This window comes from Xenopus laevis, chromosome 6S (genome assembly GCF_017654675.1).
Source record: "Xenopus laevis strain J_2021 chromosome 6S, Xenopus_laevis_v10.1, whole genome shotgun sequence".
Taxonomy (NCBI): domain Eukaryota; kingdom Metazoa; phylum Chordata; class Amphibia; order Anura; family Pipidae; genus Xenopus; species Xenopus laevis.
The window spans coordinates 52,527,822-52,536,421 of NC_054382.1; positions in this window are offsets into that span (position 1 = coordinate 52,527,822).

Here is an 8,600-nt window from a genome sequence, read left to right on the forward strand (position 1 = left end):
ATAATGTACCTCACAAGGGCCAAACGTACCCTTAATTTCCCTGCTTGCACTGTTTAGCAAAAAAAAATCAGATGGCCATAAACTGTTTTTCCAGTTCCCAAATTGGTTACTTTCATGCTTCATGGCAAACCCGAGACTTGCTTTGACTTCATTGTGCCATCATATTTTACAGACCAGAGTTATGCTGAATTATTGATAAAATTGACCCATACCCTCAGAAAAGTATGATGCTAACTGGGATGATTTTCCTCAACAAGTTCTAGGTATCTTATTATATGAGAAACAATGCATTTATGCAAAATGTAAATCAGAATGTGGGGGCCGAACTTTTGCAAATATCATATTTATTTGTTAAAAAATGTAATTTAAAGAAATAAAATCTGATGATTACGGTTTTGAAATAAAACATCAGAGAGAACACAATTTCATTGTAGGACTTGTATTCCAGTAAATTGAGAGAGCTGGTCAAAGACATGAATACCTTTGCATGGTATTGTACCCCTTTTAATACTGTACTGTACTGTGCCACTCCATAATTATTACCTTGACAGACATTGTAAAGTATTTTGTTTTTTTTGCGGCCAGCAATAAATAAACTCCAAACTCCTTTTGATAACTATTGACCTTTCTCATCATGAAACAAAAGTTTAGCTCTCGCCTGCGGTGTATCATTACAGAGTTGTGTTTTTGAATTACCACTAATAAATTGTACTTGGCGTGAAATCGCCCCCATGACCTTCATATTACTTACTAAAAATGTGAAGATCCTGTGTTTATATTTGCATTATCTACCAGCTGTGCTATCCATCAAAATTGTTGCTCAAATTTTTCCTGAAGACCATACTGTGCAGCGAAAAAACCTTAAGTTTCAGAAAATGGATTTCTAGGGGATATAACTGAATGCAATGCCAACCTAATTTTAATCACTCCTATTTGGATGACTATGGAATAATATCAAATATTCTACACATGGAAAGAGGTATACAAGACTTGATCTTCTGTCCTTAAAAGTAGAACATTTTGATACTGTATGTTGATATTGAAAAGTTGTATAAATTAACTCACTATTACATTTAGTCAATTTCTGTTATGAAGTTCCCTGTATTAATTATGGCTTACAGAAGAAAACTGTAAAACTAAGTCCTCACTCTGCTGTAGACCCGGCGGGCCTCCTCTTCATGCCGAGTAACTGTCTGCAGATACATATTTGTATTTTTTATGTGGTTTTTTTCCTAATAATAACTCATATAAAAACGCATACTGATAAACAAATGGTATAATTTTTCTTGTTCTTTTATTTTCATTTTATTGTTTATGTTATCAATGCACATGGAGAGGTATTTTATCTTTGTACAATTATTGATATAATATACTGTTGAAACACATTACGGATAGAAAAGACCTATATAGTCATATTCTGAATGTTTTATGAAGGTGTGCAAAATAAAAATAAAGAATTTATAAAAAAAAAAACTAAGCCCTCAGCACAAAAAAGTATTCACTATACCTTTTTACTTCTTATACTATGGGGTTACTACAATTTGTTTTGCAAATTGATTTTTTTCTCTAAAAGTTTATTTTTTTATTTCTCTAAAATTCGAGATTTATTGAATGTAAAAGCCACAAAAAACACTAATACAAAATGGTGCCAAGTAAAAGCTTAAAGGAAAACTATACCCCCCAAACAATGTAGGTCTCTATAAAAAGATATTGCATAAAACAGCTCATATGTAAAATCCTGCTTTATGTAAATAAACCATTTTCATAATAATATACTTTTCTAGTAGTATGTGCCATTGGGTAATCAAAAATAAGTGCCGCCCCCTGGGATTGTAGGATTCACTGTACTCACAAACATACCAACAAACCATACATGTTAGGTCACATGAGCAAATTAACAGACAGAGTTCTGTCTTTTGCTTCCACACTTCTTCCTGTTAGAGTTAGAGTTGTAATATTTCTGGTCAGGTGATCTCTGAGACAGCACAGAGACCATCACGAAATGGTGGCTCAAGGCAAGAGATGTAAAAGGGCAATATTTACTTTAATATATATTCCAGTTTGGTAAGATTCTTTAATATGCCACTTAATATGATACTAACTATCTGTTGCTTAAGTGTTCATTTTGGGGGTATAGTTTTCCTTTAAGAGGTGCCATAAGGATTTAATGGGAGTTGTGTTGAACCTATTGGACCATTTTTTATCAATTCCCCTTTTAGAGGTTTTTGGATTTTTTTATGCTAGTAATTGTCTGAAAAACTCAAATCTTTAGAAGTTCAAGAGGTTTTCATAATATTTAGCTCATCATTCAGCATTTTTTTCCATTCATACTTTAAATTCAGATCTTTTAATAAATTCCATGGCATTCTCAGTTTTAGAGGAAAAGTGTTGAATCGTAGTTTTACAACCCTCTAAAATCATTAAAATTTGATCTTCAAGAAATAAGCCTCCACATATATATTATATATAATATATTCTTGTTAAGACTGATCCTGATATATTCTTGTTAAGACTGATTGATAAACTGCATAGACTGCATACCACAACATTTGAATAGAAGCAATGTTATCTCAGCACCTGATAAATCTAGGCCATGATAGTTTTAGTGTCAGCTGGGATTTACATAGCTTTCCCAAAACATTTATCTTTTGAGTCATGAGTATTTGAAAATTTGTAATTTTTTTCTACCCACTAAGTACATGATACTTTTTCCTCAGCTGAAGAAACCTGACTTGTCTTCTTCAACAACTGCTTAATGACTGTTAATGAGGGTATAAAGTGGCAATACAGATGAAAAGAAGAGAGGAAGAATGCTTTTCCTGTGAAACAAAATGTATTCCAGGGATGAAGTGCCTCCACCTTCTGTATAAAATGCCTACTTACAAACCACTGCCGTGGTATGGTGCATTTAACATGAAGCCCTTTCTGGTCCTTCCTTCAGAGTTCACCGCTCCTTCCAAGTCCCCAGTCAGGAATAAAACCGATAATAGTGTAATACCGTTTATTTAAAAACGAATTGAAAACAATTAAAAATTCACACTCACATTTACCCTTACGGGTTTTTGCGCATTGAGTCCAATAAACAGTTTTTCTGGGGTTCCCAGGGGCAATCCTGTCAGCTCACTCCGAACTCCTGCCAGCTCACTCCAGGTGCCTTGCTTCTAGGTTGTTGTGTCCCCCAAACTATGCCTAACGCGTTTCGCTGGGTGTTACCAGCTTCCTCAGAGGCGTCTCTGCCATGTTTGTTTGTGTCCTTCCTTTTAAAGCCCATTTCAGCGTGTCCGTTTGGTTTCCGCCTTCACTTCCGGTTTGTGCGTTCCAACTGGTGCGTTCCAGCATCCTCACTTCCTCTTTGGCGCATACAATTCTCAGTCTTCTCCACATTGTACCGAAGGCAACATCTTTCTCTCCCACGCTTCCTCTATGTCGCTTTTTTGATTTAATACCTTATTTATTCATCAGTTTACAGTCCAATAGACCAGTTCTAAGTGTATATACAAAATGCATGTTTTTTAGCAGCATATAAGAATAACGATCAGAGGGGATCATGGGAAATGTAGTTCTCCCTGGTTTTTTTAAATCAACAGACTTTCTTTTCATACATATATATATATATACAAAAATACATACTTTTTAACAGCATATAAGAGCAACAATTAAAGGGAATCATGGGAAATGTAGTTTTTCCTGTTTTTTTCGAATTTCAAAACTTTAATTTCATACATTTTTTCATTAATCTCCCATACATATATTCACCTTATATTATTATTTTACTCCTCTATTCCTTGTTTACATTTATATCTTTCTTCTCTTAGACAAAAAGCTTATCTTATGATTAACCCATAGTGAATCTTTCTCGACGTTTATTACTTCATACACCCGGGGGGACAAGAAATAAAAAGGATCCTAAATCGACATTGGAACATCCTGGAGGGAGATGAACTCCTAAAAGGAAAAATTCCCCAAAAGCCAAAGGTCATATACAAAAGAGCGAACAACCTAAGTCAAATGATAGTGCGCAATTTCATCCCTACAGAGAGAACACAAATTAAAAAACCGAAGGATGAATGGAAAGGCTTCTTTCCTTGCGCACTCTGCAAAGCTTGTAGGTATGGAAAGAAAGGGACACAATTTATATCAAATGTGACAAAAAGAGAATATACTATTGATCAATGTATCAAATGTACAACACAAAATGTGATATATTGTCTAGAATGCCCCTGTGGCCTTCAATACATTGGCAAACCCAATAGGAAATTAAGAGAAAGGATCAACGAACATGTAAGAAACATAGAGAAGGGAGTCATGAACCATAGTGTGTCAAAGCATTTTAAAGAGTGTCATAATCAGAAAGCCAAAGATTTGAAATTTTGGGGTGTAAGCACAGAACAAAAAGATTGGAGAGGGGGAGATTTAATAAGGAAAACATTACAAGAAGAAAGCAAATGGATTTACAAGATGCACACTTTTATACCACAAGGGTTAAATGTAGATATAAACTTAAGAGCTTTTTTATGAAAAATATTGAACATAAAAACCAATAAAAAATTCAGGAATATGGGAAAAACACATAATCAAAATATGAGAAAGATTCACTATGGGTTAATCATAAGATAAGCTTTTTGTCTAAGAGAAGAAAGATATAAATGTAAACAAGGAATAGAGGAGTAAAATAATAATATAAGGTGAATATATGTATGGGAGATTAATGAAAAAATGTATGAAATGAAAGTTTTGAAATTCGAAAAAAACAGGAAAAACTACATTTCCCATGATTCCCTTTAATTGTTGCTCTTATATGCTGTTAAAAAGTATATATTTTTGTATATATATATGTATGAAAAGAAAGTCTGTTGATTTAAAAAAAAACAGGGAGAACTACATTTCCCATGATCCCCTCTGATCGTTATTCTTATATGCTGCTAAAAAACATGCATTTTGTATATACACTTAGAACTGGTCTATTGGACTGTAAACTGATGAATAAATAAGGTATTAAATCAAAAAAGCGACATAGAGGAAGCGTGGGAGCTGCTTGATTCAATTTGAAAAAATGTGTTTTCCCATGACAGTATCCCTTTAAGTAATTTTCTATGAATAGACCAGCTACAAGAATTTGAAATAATAAATATGCAGCAGTGATTAGCTGGGAAGGAGGTAACTGAACATGCAGAGAACAATGCCTACAACGTGACGTAGGGGAACCTTTAAGATATGTCACCTTCCAGTGTCCAGCCCTATCAGAATTTCTTTTAGCTATATCCACAATTTGGAATTTGAGTTGATTTATGTCCCAGCTGAACAAAGCATCCTTCCACAATTTGTTTGAATATTTTAATCTTGTCTCATTAGCAATGGTAGCTTGACAAAGGGACAGGTAGAATGCAGACTGCTTTAGTTTACTCTTGTTTGTTAGTAAAGGTGATTTCTATTGAAGTGATAGTGGTGCTGTAAATTTTGTGGCTTCCAGTCTCTGATATATGGTCAAAACTAAGGCTAAATACAAAATCTGTGTAATCTGATCCCCTAATATGTGTGGGCATTACTGGTCATAGTCACATTCATTTGGCAGTGAGGGTCAGCTACAATGCTTTGCCTAAGAACCAGCATAAGAACCAGCAAATACAGTATATGGTAGGCATAAGTTGCCGGGAGCATGTGTGCAACTACTTCTGTTAATATTGTTTAAACACTCACTCAATTCTGTGCTGTGGAAAATGCTTGTTTAAGTGATCCTCCACTGCAACAATATTTTTGCATTAAAAAAAAATATAATTCTGGCTAAAGCCCGATGAATTGTCGATATTCCTTAGTTGACCTCAGAGGACTGACAGGAAGCCACCGATAACTGTTTCAACTATCTAATATCGTCCAGAGACTGGCTACTACAATACAACATTATGAACCAGCCATATAGTATATCACGCCACATGGGGGCCTTATTTATCAAAATCCAAATTTTTCTGAATATTTAAATTAAAAAAGTCAGACCAAACTAGAATCCATCGTTTGACCTTATTTATTATTTAAAAAGCATGAATTAATCGATTCGGGAAAAAACCCGATAAAATTGTACGAAAAATCATATTGTACGTTTTTTTTTAATTTTTCCTCAATCATTTGATTTTTTCGCATTTTGTCCAAAGAGCCCGAAATAGCCGGATTTTTGGCTAATTCCAGCACAGACCACAGAAACTTCAAAATAGAAAAGGGACCTCTCCTATTGACTTATATACAACCTCAGCAGATCTGAGATACCGGATTTTCTGATTTAGACTTTTTTCAGCCTCGGGGTTTAATAAATCCAGAATTTTTTGAGTTTTTGGTATTTGGACTTTAATAAATAACCCCAAAACTGTACACCATGGAGAGGGGACCTGACCCTTCCTGCCTCAGATGTAACAACTTCCCAGCCACCTTTATCACCTGATATGATCCTGTCCTATCATAACCCGATACTAGACTAAGATTCTCAAGGTATTAGTCGACAACCTTGGCTTTACCTTGATTCTCTTCCCAAGTCTCTGTCTTTTGGGAATCCTGGATGACCTCAAATTGGATACTCTAGATGCGGATTTAGATCTTTACTTTTCTATGCAAGGAAAAATATTGCCATGCAGTGGATGGGTCCTCACTATCAGTTTAAACTTGATGACAACTGGTTAATAAAGCAATTCCCCTAATCAAACTCACATCAGAAATAAGAGGGACATAGGTGAAGTTTGACAAGATTTGAACTCCATGGCTTCATTCGGGACTGAATTAAAAAACTCACTCTAACCTCTATTTAGTCATCAGGATGTTTGTATTGTTTAGCCCGATTCACTGATAACATGAATCCTCCTAGACTACCTGCTATAAACAGGATTTCTTGTCCACCCACTGTACAATTCATGGTATTGGCATAATTTACTGTATGTTGTCTGTTTATTATAATTAATAAAAATTATACTTTTAAAAATATATATAAATCTAAACAAGTTTCCACTATGTATGAATTACGCATTTCCAATGGCTTCAAAATTATTTGTAAATGTAATTGAATTTAAATGAGCAAGTGTTTATCCCTTTATGTTCTATAGTTCTTACCCTTGAAAAAAACTATTAGAAGTTAGTTCTCCTCCAGGTCTTTTTCATGGCTGACTGCTGCAACATTGTTTCCGAAGTCAAAAACCAGGATGCAGAGAACAGAAATAGTCAGATACAGTAGATACTGCTTTTAATAGCAATTACATTTAGGAATAACTTTACAATGCCTAAAAATGCTTAATTAGAATGGAAATTTGATTAGACTAACATGTTCTTTCATTATGCAAAAACATTTTTAAGTGAAGGTTCTCTTTAATAATGATAAGAAAAAGTTTCATGAGATGACATAGATACGTATTTTCAGACTTTACGGAACTGCCCTAATACAAACATACCACTGGCCACTAGGGCCGGAACTAGGGGTAGGCAGAGTAGGCACGTGCCTAGGGCGCAAAGCTGAGGAGGTGCCAGGCATGTACCTGCTCTTTCACCTACCCCATGTCCGGTCCTGTGTCTCCCTGGCTGCCGCTGGTAATTTGCGTCTAAATGCGCGAATGCGAGTAATTTCGCGCATGCACGGTGGCGCGTAGTTTTGCGCATGCGCGATTGAGCACACACTAAGCCGGCGCCGCGGCCGGCCAGGTTGCCTAGGGTGCCTGGCCGGGTTGGCCCGGCTCTGCTGGCCACATATCAACATAGCAACATTTAAATATTCTTGATTAATGTCAGAAAATGCAAAAACGCAAATTTCACAAGCAGGGCAGTCTAAATTTAGTGAATGAGACCAAACATACAATAATCTAACATGCCATGTTTGTACAAAGTGAGCCAGAAGATTTCTGGCAAAGTGACTATATTTTCAGAAGAAGGGCTAGAACCATGTTCATATTTCAATTTGCTACTGTACTCACTGATCCCTGTCATATAGTATGAGGTGCTCTGCAAATCTGTCATGCTTCTGGTTTGCTTCAAAAGACAATGCTTTATAGATGCCTGTCAAGAATACTTCACTTGGAATATGTTTCACTCATCTCAAGCAACACTGGCATTATAAACATCAATGTAGTTGAACTGATCAAAGTAAAACTTTCCCTTTGTGCTGAAAACCCCACAAACAGGGACGTTTTTAAAACTGAAATAGCGGTGCTTAATGCCATGGAGTTCTGAAATTACCAAAGGCTTTCCTTCTGTGTCACCATATGTGGATTGGAATGGGAAAAAGGACACTTTTTTCATTTGAATTCATTATACTTATTATTATTACAAAACCATAACCACCTTATTGAAGATATGCCTACCTCAAAAACTCCCACAGCAAGAGTTAAACCACCATATTTAGGAGTAGTACTGTTGACTTTATGTATACATAGTTACATAGTTACATAGTTAAATTGGGTTGAAAAAAGACAAAGTCCATCAAGTTCAACCACTCCAAATGAAAACCCAGCATCCATACACACACCCCTCCGTACTTTCACATAAATTCTATATACCCATACCTATACTAACTATAGAGCTTAGTATCACAATAGCCTTTGATATTATGTCTGTCCAAAAAATCATCCAAGCCA